General features: G+C 34.4%; 1 pseudogene; it reads right to left on the reverse strand.

Moving 5' to 3' along the window:
- Positions 1-2255: 2255 nt before the first annotated feature.
- LOC113190234 (large ribosomal subunit protein uL11 pseudogene) lies at positions 2256-2790 on the reverse strand (annotated as a pseudogene).
- Between the last annotated feature and the right edge of the window lie 7284 nt (positions 2791-10074).

A 10074-nucleotide genomic window follows, 5' to 3' on the forward strand; every position in this document is an offset into this window, starting at 1 on the left:
TTCCTCTGGGAGAGTATGATAAACTAGGACCATGAACTCCACTGTACTTTTTTTTAAAAACATCTCTATGTTCTGTCCTCTCAGAAGCTTGCCTTCTACCAAATTCAAAATGACATTTGTTATGGTTGGAGCAATATACTTCTATTGGTGTCAATCCCATGATGTAAAAATTTGAAGATTTTCCACCTGAGGAGCCTGGTGAACAACCCAGGGACTCTGTGAGAGAGTACAACAGGGGTGGGAGGAAACTCCTTCAAACCAGAGTGGGAAGGTCTACTCTTGACCCCTGCTTTCTATGAGGTCTCTAGGTGCCAGGAACCCGTTCACTATCATTTGGATATTAACTGTCCCTGAAAGTTACATGTTAAAGTGTTGCTTTCCAGGAGGCACTATCAGTCTCTCAAACCTTTGGGAGGTAAAATCTAGTGGGAGGGCCTGGAGTCTCTTGAGGTGTCCTCGATCTCTTACTGCCATGAAGGAAGCAGCTTGCTCTGCCATACTCTGTCATATGACATGTCCTTCCTTCCAATTATCATCTGGCATACCCACTAGAGGCCTAGAGGATTTGAGTCTGCTCATCATGGACTGAAACAGTCAAGACTTTTATCTTTATAAGTTAATTATCTCAGGCATTTTGTTACAGTGACAGAAAGCTAACACACTATCCACATAGTTGGCACACAAACCTAAATGACTTCTCACCTATAGGTAAGACTTAAGCCTAGCACCAGCACTACCTCTGTGAATCTTTCATCATCCTCCTGTATCATTCCCAGGCTATTCTATGATTTGATCACCCATTGACATTTATCTTTGCCCTTTGACTTATTTGAATGATATTATTGTTGAATTTGGAGGAGTCTATATATTGTGTTTGTCATTTCTAGTTTCAGCACTTGGGACTGAAACCAGGGATATTCTACCACCTACCTATATACACAGTCCTTTTTAAGAAATTTAAATTTTGATACAAGGTCTTACTAAATTGCTGAGTCTGGCCTTGAACCTTCCATCCCTCTGACTCACTCTCCCAAATAGCTAGGGTGGTAAGCATGTGCCACCATGCTCAGTTATTTGTTTTTAATTTTTGTCTTCCCTGGTGGCAGCCTTAGAACTGTGTCATTCACATTCCATGGAGGTTAGGGCTACTGGACTGTCAGCTTCAGCTATACCCCTGGGGATCAAGTGCCCCATTTCTGCTGAGGCACCACTTGCACATGTTATTCCTAGCCAAAGACTGGGCATGTTCCCACTAGTACTACTGTCCCATTGCTGTGGATCATCTGTGCTGCCATAAAGCTTCTCCTTGAAGTTCCTGCTGTCTCTCTGCCAACTCCTCTTTCTCCATTCTCTCCTTCAGAAGCATTCCCCTCACCATTTCAGTGGTCATGGCACTTGCTTCTTGGAGAATCTAAACCAATGGACTTCCTATTCCTAAAAATGTTGATATTTCTTATTTTAAAAGAAAAAAAAATAGATAAACACATGCAAAATCTGATTAAGACAAAAGAAAATCTGAGACACAGATCCAAAAGGGTAAAGACCAAGAATAACCTGGCTAATAAGCAATCATAAACCCAGTAAGATATCTAAAATAGAAAGCACAAATTCCAAAGCTACAGCTTTCAAGCCAAGTATAAGTTTCAAATGTTACTCTGAAATTCCTAGCATCTAAGGAAAAAAAAGGATTCATACAATAAATTATGCAAACTTTATAGTATAAATGTTACTTACTTTGATTGTCTGGTTCAAAATTTTTCCCTGGACTATCGCCACTTGTCTGGGATATCACCTGCTTTTATTGGAAAACTGTCCCCCCCATTTCCTTTTCCCTCCCCTGTAGCCCTCTTGTCTGAATGGAAGCTGCTTCCCCTCCCCCATGGCTGTATTTCATCTGAACTGATGGACAGCTGTGTAGACAGTAAGATGTGTGATATAAGACCTGCCAACCAGAGTTCTTGTCTAAGCTCTTTCCATTGAGCCTGGCAGGAAAAAGTCCATTTTGTTCTTTTGCTGAAACTCCGTAGTTGTGTATGAAAGTAACAGAAAATGATTAACTAACATAATAAGATTTGTATCTTGGAAACAACATAGAAGAAAAATTTGGTGCAGATGCTATCTGAATCACTGATTGAAGCAATTTCTAAGGTTGGCTCCATCCCTCTTCTTGCTGTGACTTGATCAACATTTTGAGGAAATATCCTGATTTGTTCCACTAATGCTTATAAGCCAAATGTTTCTGTTTAGTACAGTTTTCACTCTTTTTTTTTTCTGTCAGATGAACCTTTATGGAAATATATATATTGTACTTCTGAACTAGCTAGGCACACCACTGCACCACTGTTGATATCCTCTATGTCCCAAGGATGCTGACAGCATTGCAGCACACAGCCTGGGTAGTCCCCAGGATCTCTTTAATGATTCCAGAAAGTTCTCTAGCTAAAGAGTGGTGCCACACCTATTAGGCAATGTCAACAATCTTGTGAAAAGTGATATTATCCCGGTTTTATGGTTTTTCTTTTTCTTTTGATCTCTTGGTGGTTCCTCGAGGGCTTGGTGGTCAGGCAGAGGCAGAAGGTACCCCTCAATCTGGATCCATCTTTTGAATGGTCATTTCTATTGTAACCCTCAGACCCACCCACTCACCGATTTCTTGGCAATGTCTTCATCAACCTTTTCTGGATTCGGATCCAGGAGGCTGACCTTGGGGGCCTAGGCAGATATGGCACAGACCTCACCAGTGGTGCTCCGCAGGTTCACAACTCTGATGTAATTGGGGTTGAACTTGAGAGATATTTTGAAGGTGAGTGTTGTCAGATGAACCCAGATTCAGGAGTAAGAAATAAAGTCTCACTTTGACCTCTTGTGAATTAAAATGTAGTACAGTTGTTATTCTACTCTTTCAATATTGCTTTCTGCAAAGTGACTAATTTGCATACTGTGCACTCCAGGATTATAAGCAACTATAAACATTTGAAATAAAATGGCCTTTGCACTTTGTCTATTAGAATTTTAAAATGAATGTATTTCATTATTTTAACTATTTCATCTTGTATTTTATGTATAAATAAATATCTAATGAACTTTTATTTATCTATTTATTTACTCTTGGCACTAGGGATTGAACCCAGTGGTGCTTTACCACCAAACCACATTCCCATTCTGTTTTTTTTTTTTTTTAACAGTTTCTTACTTACTAATTTACATAGGGCCTTGCTCAGTTGCTAAGGTTGGCCTTAAACAGGCAATCCTCCTGCCTTAGCCTCTAAAATCACTGAGATTATACAAGCATGCTATCACACCTGGCATAATAAATTTTTAGGAATACTTTTAGATTTGCAAAACCATTGCAGATATTTTACTATGTTTGCTAGACCAAGTTTCCCGTAATGTTAACATTACTATGGTCCATTTGTTATGATTAACTGATTCTGATGTACTGTCATTAATTAAACTCAATACTTTGTTCCAATTTCCTCAATTAGTTCACTAATATCTTTAGAATCCCATGTAGGTTACCCTATGAGATTTAATAATAACATTTCCATAGACTTCCCTTTGTTGTGGTAAAATTTTCCCTTGTTCTTGATAACCTTGGAGTTTTCAGAAGTGCCAGTCAGTTATTTTATATCTCACTAAGGATTTGTCTCATATTTTTTTCATGGTTGGACTGTGGGTATGGGTTTTGATGAAGCAGTCTACAATGATCGCTATTGTTCTGACATCCTTTAAAGGTAGATGCTATCAATATGATTTATCTATATTTATTTCACATGTTGGATTATAATTCAATATTATGATATTTTATTTCTCATATTGTTTCAGATTGAGGAATTGTTTCAGATTGGCTTCTGTGTCATTTTTACATATGCCTATAATTTTGGTTTTTGAGCACTAACTTATGTTCCGACATTGTAACATGCTCCAGGATCTATGGTTTAATTCTTGTCCTGGTTTTAAAAATCACCCATTTTTTCCCCTGTGGGGTATGGATTCCTCATATTGGAAATTATTATAAACCGTGACCTGAATGCTATGTGTGCTTATTTATCATTTTTAATGCAAAGTTCAAAAAGTTAGTATAGATAGAGATAGGGAGCTAAATCTCTTAAGAGTTAGCTGGGGTTGTAACTCAGTGGCAGAGTGCTTGCCTAGCATGTATGAGGCACTGGGTTCAATTCTCAGCACAACATGTAAATAAATAAAATAAAGGTCCATAGACAACTAAAAAAAATTTTTTTCTGACTTGTCAATACATTTATATAAAAATCCTGCAGTTACAAAAATTGAATCACAATTGAAGCTATATTTAACAAATAATTTGTTCTGAAAACAATAAGCATGTTCAATTCAGACTGTTGGGCTCCCTTTGAATGCAAAGATATGTGTCTACTTTTTAAAACTTTTGACAAAATGAAAAGATTCAAATGAAAAAAGTCACTATAAAATTTGCTCTAAAAAAATTTTTAAAAAGCTAGGTACACATATACATCCACTAGATGAGACATTATTGGAGAGAATGTAGCTGTTGATATCTTATGAACAAGAACATTCACTTTTCAATATCATAACTTTTTCAACTCTTGCTTTTCTGCTTTCACTATGAACTCTTCCATTGTTTTCTTAAACATTGGTCATTTTTATCTGCATTCCCTCCAATCAATAGTCTTTGTTTCTCTCTTAGTTTGCAATGACTCACCTGTAGTAGGTTAATAAATAAGTGTCTGGAAGTGAGATTAGTTCTGATATATTTTCGAAGAGTTAAATGTGCATGTAATTTATCCATGGTAATTTATTCTGTTTAGAGTTCCCTTTTTAATTTTTTTTCCTCCTTTTTCTTTATTATGTGACTTGGTATTTGTAGTTTTATTTTAGTGTATGAATCATTTATTTCAAGACCTATAACTGAAATTTATAGCATATTGTTTAGATAAGTTTGATGTTACCAATTATGTGGTCAATACAAATATAGAACCAAACTAACAGAATTATTTCTTTCTCTGCTTTTAATTACTACAACATGTAGTCTCAGGTTCAGATTTTGGTCTCTCCATCTCATCATGTTTACCATGTATGACAAAACTGCAGGTTATATTTTAGGCATTAAGTAAATACATTTAATGTAGTTTTTACCATATCCTCTCTTGAAAATGCTTCAGCCTAAAACTAAATATTATGTTGATAACATGTTGATAACCCCCACCTATTACGTTTTGTTATTTTCTAACCAACTATGTCACAATCAGATTTTTTGTGTTTTTTAAATCCTAAAATGCATATTTTATGTCATCACACTTCATCTCATGTCTTAATACTTTACTTTAGTATGTTGACACTTAATTTTGGTGTGTTAATTTATATATTTTTTTCAGTTTTACAGTTGCATATAATAATACTTTATTAATACTCCTTATCATTAATACTCCTTAAATATTATTTGTTTGTCCAATTTGATGTTTCATGCCTCAGTTGTCAAAGATAATTTTGAGCTCTTTTGGTATTGTTCCATTATCTAGTTACTTGAAGTGTCTCTACTGACCTGTGAAAGTTTGAAAAATGGGATTTAAGAAAGAGGAATCTTGAGAAGCTAAATGTTCATTAGCTTTACCTAAATGGACTCTATATCTTACCTGTGCTTTCTATTCACTGTGCTTATAGAGCTCTGGTCCCCACAATTTCTTGCCACTGTGTATCTCACATTGGCTGATTCTTACAGGATGTATCTTTTCACTGTCTCAGGAATTGTGAGTTAATAAGAAGGCAGGGATTCTTCCTGCATGGTTGTGGTCATTCCAGCACAGGAAAGCAATAAGTCAAATCTGAGGCCCAGTGGGAGAATAAATATATATTTGCATTTAACTCCAACATGAAAGTCATAACGAGAATTTAAAGATGGAGAACAGCATATCTCAGTTCACAAACATTTTATCTCCCCCTAGCTGATTTTGCTTAAGACTAGGAAAGATAATATTATAGCCATTATTGCTAGGATAAAGCAATAAATTTTAGAATTATTTATTGTCTTCATGGCAAGAAAATCCCATTTACTATGTAATCCCCTTTCACATTTTCAGATTTTTATTTAATTTTCAAACCTAATCAGGGATAATTTCATCACTAGCAAGGGATAAATGCTACCTGATTGAGAGCATTTTATTTAGACTTTATTAAGTATCAATGTTCATGTGACACATTTGCCCATGAAGAATAATAGCAGCTTATCTATCATTTTTACTGGTATCATCCTACTTAAGCTTTCTGTTACCTTAATCAAACTAATTCATCATCTGACTTTCCTTTCAAGTTCCAGAGATTCATATCTTACTATGAAAGCATTGCATCTTCTCTGATTGATTTTTTCCTATGTTCAGTATAAATATTATAACCTATGTTGGTTTGGATGTAGCTAAATTTCATACCATAAATTGAATTTTCAGTTATTCCTAGGAGAATTGAGATTTCACACTGATCAGCACTGCTGAGAATGAAATCAGTTAAGAAAAGGCCTATAAAAGTATTATGATATGATACATCCAGAAAATTTATGCATACTTAAAAGAGTATTACATTAATTTTATTAATACAATTTGTAGACCAACTTGCAAATGTAATGAAGTGCAGCCGTAATTCAGCATGTATCAGCTATTTATGATAGGTAATCTAAATATAGAGGCAGGTAGTTAATGCTATCCTAAGTTCAGTGTAGAGACAGCCTACATAATAGAGCTGGAAAAAGTCTAGGGAAACCTTCTAGATTTTAAGTGATGAGGGGAGGAATATTTAAGGAACAGACAACAGAGTGTCTAATGTTTTTTAGTTAAAATTTATGAAAATGTTCAATATCTAGGACCTCAAACCCAATAATGGTAAACCATTAGGAAAGTAGACTATAAAGAAGAATTATGTATTCAAGAATGTTGTTATTTGCCATTTTGTTTGTTTTTCTACTGGTAATTACTAGTTATTTTGTGAGAATGAACATCAATTTCAAGAGATAAACTAAAGAAAGCAATAGAGGAATGGACTGGAATCTTGGACAGGCTATTGGAATCAACATTCAGAAACAGAGTATCACCCTTGTAGATGAACACATGTGAAGAGTTGTTTGTTGTAATCTGTTTGCAAGTATTTGGTCATTATAATGTGACAGAGTAACAGGAACATCAGTGGTTAGAAATACCCTTTCTCATATTGGTCCAAAGCTTCGATAAGGAGAATATTGGGCCCATCTACAGGACATTGTAATTCATCTTCATATATGGATTTGCTGATAACTTTTTTAAAAAAAGTTCCCATTCCCAGGGCTAAAATTCAATAGTCACCATAAATTGGATTATAAATTTTTCTTTATTTTGATACATAATACTGATCGGGAAGAATCTTTGGTTTCTAAAATCTCAAAGAGGATCACAAAGAAATTTGTTGGGATGGAGTTGTGATCTGCTCTGTTCAAGAAAACATACTCAAAATACTGCCAAGAAGAAATGGCCAAAACATCAAGGGAAGAACATATTGTATAAGTGGTGTGTGTGTGTGTGTGTGTGTGTGTGTGTGTGTATACACACACATACATAATCTGGGTAAATTTTTGTAAAAGGACTTGAAAAAATATAAAAATGATTTTCTTGCTCAGAATACAAACATTCTTAATATAAAGTGGAAATTTTCACATGAATAACAAACTATCCATATTGAGATGCTTTTAAGTTATATCATATATTATGTATAAAACTCCTACTTCTCTCCTTATAATCATTGGCCATTTCTACTTAATGGCTTTCTACATAATTTAATGTGTTTTAAGAAGACAAATTCTTAGAGGCAAAGATGTTAAATTAAAAAGGTCCCAGGAGAAAATAGTTTTCTCATGCCTAATATTGTTGCCCACTCACTCAGCTCCCAAAACTATAATAGAAGAAAGAAAAAGAGCTTAAGAGATATGGTGAAGGCCTTATGGGTTACAATAAACATTCACACAGTTTGACTTTCTGTGCTATGAATGATATCTTCCTTTGTCATTTATTATTTCATATATTTTATTAGCAATATTAGAATTCCAAACTTCTTGGAGAGATTTTGGAGTATATAATAGTAATGACATTGGTTATTTTAGAATCATGTTTTAGTAATTCATAAACAAAAATAATATTTGACTTCCACATCAGTAAGATACAAATAACCCTGTTTTTTCTAGTTCCTTTATCATTATGGAGGCTAGAACATTGCCACTCTAAAATATAATGACATTAGAGTAAGTGCTTTTTTTCCTGTGTTTAAAAGTATTTTTAGTGTTGTTGTTGTTGTTTTTTTCATAATCTGAGGGTGGGCTAGGAATTACTTGCCGATACTACCTTCACTTCTGCTACCACAGAAGGTTTAGAGTGGCTAACTTCAGCTCAGTGCTGATAGTTTTCTAGAAGGACATATAGACACATTGAATTCTGTATAAAAAGCTATTATATTCATGGTTCCAGTTTATTAATAGTGAAGATATAAAGATAAACCTCAGTGAGGAGATGCATGGGGTAAATTCCAAATGTAGAACATCTGTTTTTTCTTGTTTCTGTAGAGTCAATGAACAATACTAACCTCTCCTCACAGCAGTTTGCAACACCATGAACAGAGAATTGTGAACCAGGGAAGCTCTCAACCTGGGTGTCCAGAGGGCTCTGTCAAGCATATGTAGTCAATCCCCACCATAACTGACCTCAGTCCCTGGCTCCTCTGAAAGGATTGAGCTGATACCAGTCTCTCAAAACCTCTCACCATCAATTACACTGCTAAATCATCTGGCATGGCCCAAGAAGTCTCTGCAAACAAAGACCCTTCTTATCAGGCAGAACATTCCAAAGGCTTGGAGAATGCTTCCCAGGAACCAAGGGCAGAGGCCAACCTCTCCTTTGGCAAGGTTAAATTCTTTCTCATACATTGAAAAATGTATTTTTTTGTCACACTCCTTATGTAGAAATCCACTTATGAAATTATTTCTGTTAGAGAAAATTATACCTGAAAATGCTGGATTAAATGTATGATCAGAGATAAACATGCAGAATACCTGAATGATTTTCATAGCTTCAGTTAGCTCACTAGACACAAGCATTATTCTGCCCTTTTATAATGTCAGAACAGAACATTAATAATCATTTAACAACGAAAGGAAAGAAGAACATCAAAGAAAGGTACAAAATTAAATGGCCACAACAAAACAACGAAAAAAAAATCCCTAGAACGAAGCTGCTAAAGAATCAGTGTGGATCTAGGCAACTGACGGTGCAATATAATTTTTTTAAAATACTGGGTAGAGACATTAAATAATCTACCTACCCCCAAAAGAATAACATTTTATAAGATGTGATTGAATAAAACTGTTAAGTAATTATGATTAAAACTATGTACAAACACATAATGACTGATTATACAAGGCATGTTTCTCCCTTTTTATACTCTTCTTATTGTTTTACCCTTTTCCTAGAATTTCTTCTCTATTCCATAAACTATTTTACAGTTAACCATTCCTTTAATTAAATATAAAATTGTCTCAGAGAAACATCCTGCCTGATTCTCAAATACAAGTCAGTTAATTTTACTACATGATACATCATGCTCATGTATACAAAGAGACATACATACACATACATGCAGATATATGTAAACTATATATAAAGATGGATAGATAGATAGACCTATATAGATTTTCTGCTATATAGATCTATCTATCTATCTATCTATCTATCTATCTATCTATATATATCTCCAAACAAATATGTATTTATAGATTGTGTATTTGTATGTTTATGTGTGTGTGCCACCTCTTATTTTGTAAAAGGCTTTACTTTTTACTCTTTATTGTAAATTCTTATTGAATAATTATTTATAGATTTTTTTCTCAAATGAAATCCATAGAGACAGAACTACATTAATAGTGATCACATTCTATGTGTTAAATAGTAGAGCGATTGGCTCATAATAGAGTCTGAATCAGTATCTTTTAATATTGATATTTGGGGGTTTATTTTTTAAATTTTTTTTTAGTTGTCAATGGACCTTTATTTTATTTATTCGTATGTGATACTG

Source organism: Urocitellus parryii, chromosome 2, assembly GCF_045843805.1.
Source record: "Urocitellus parryii isolate mUroPar1 chromosome 2, mUroPar1.hap1, whole genome shotgun sequence".
NCBI classification, from domain to species: Eukaryota; Metazoa; Chordata; class Mammalia; order Rodentia; family Sciuridae; genus Urocitellus; species Urocitellus parryii.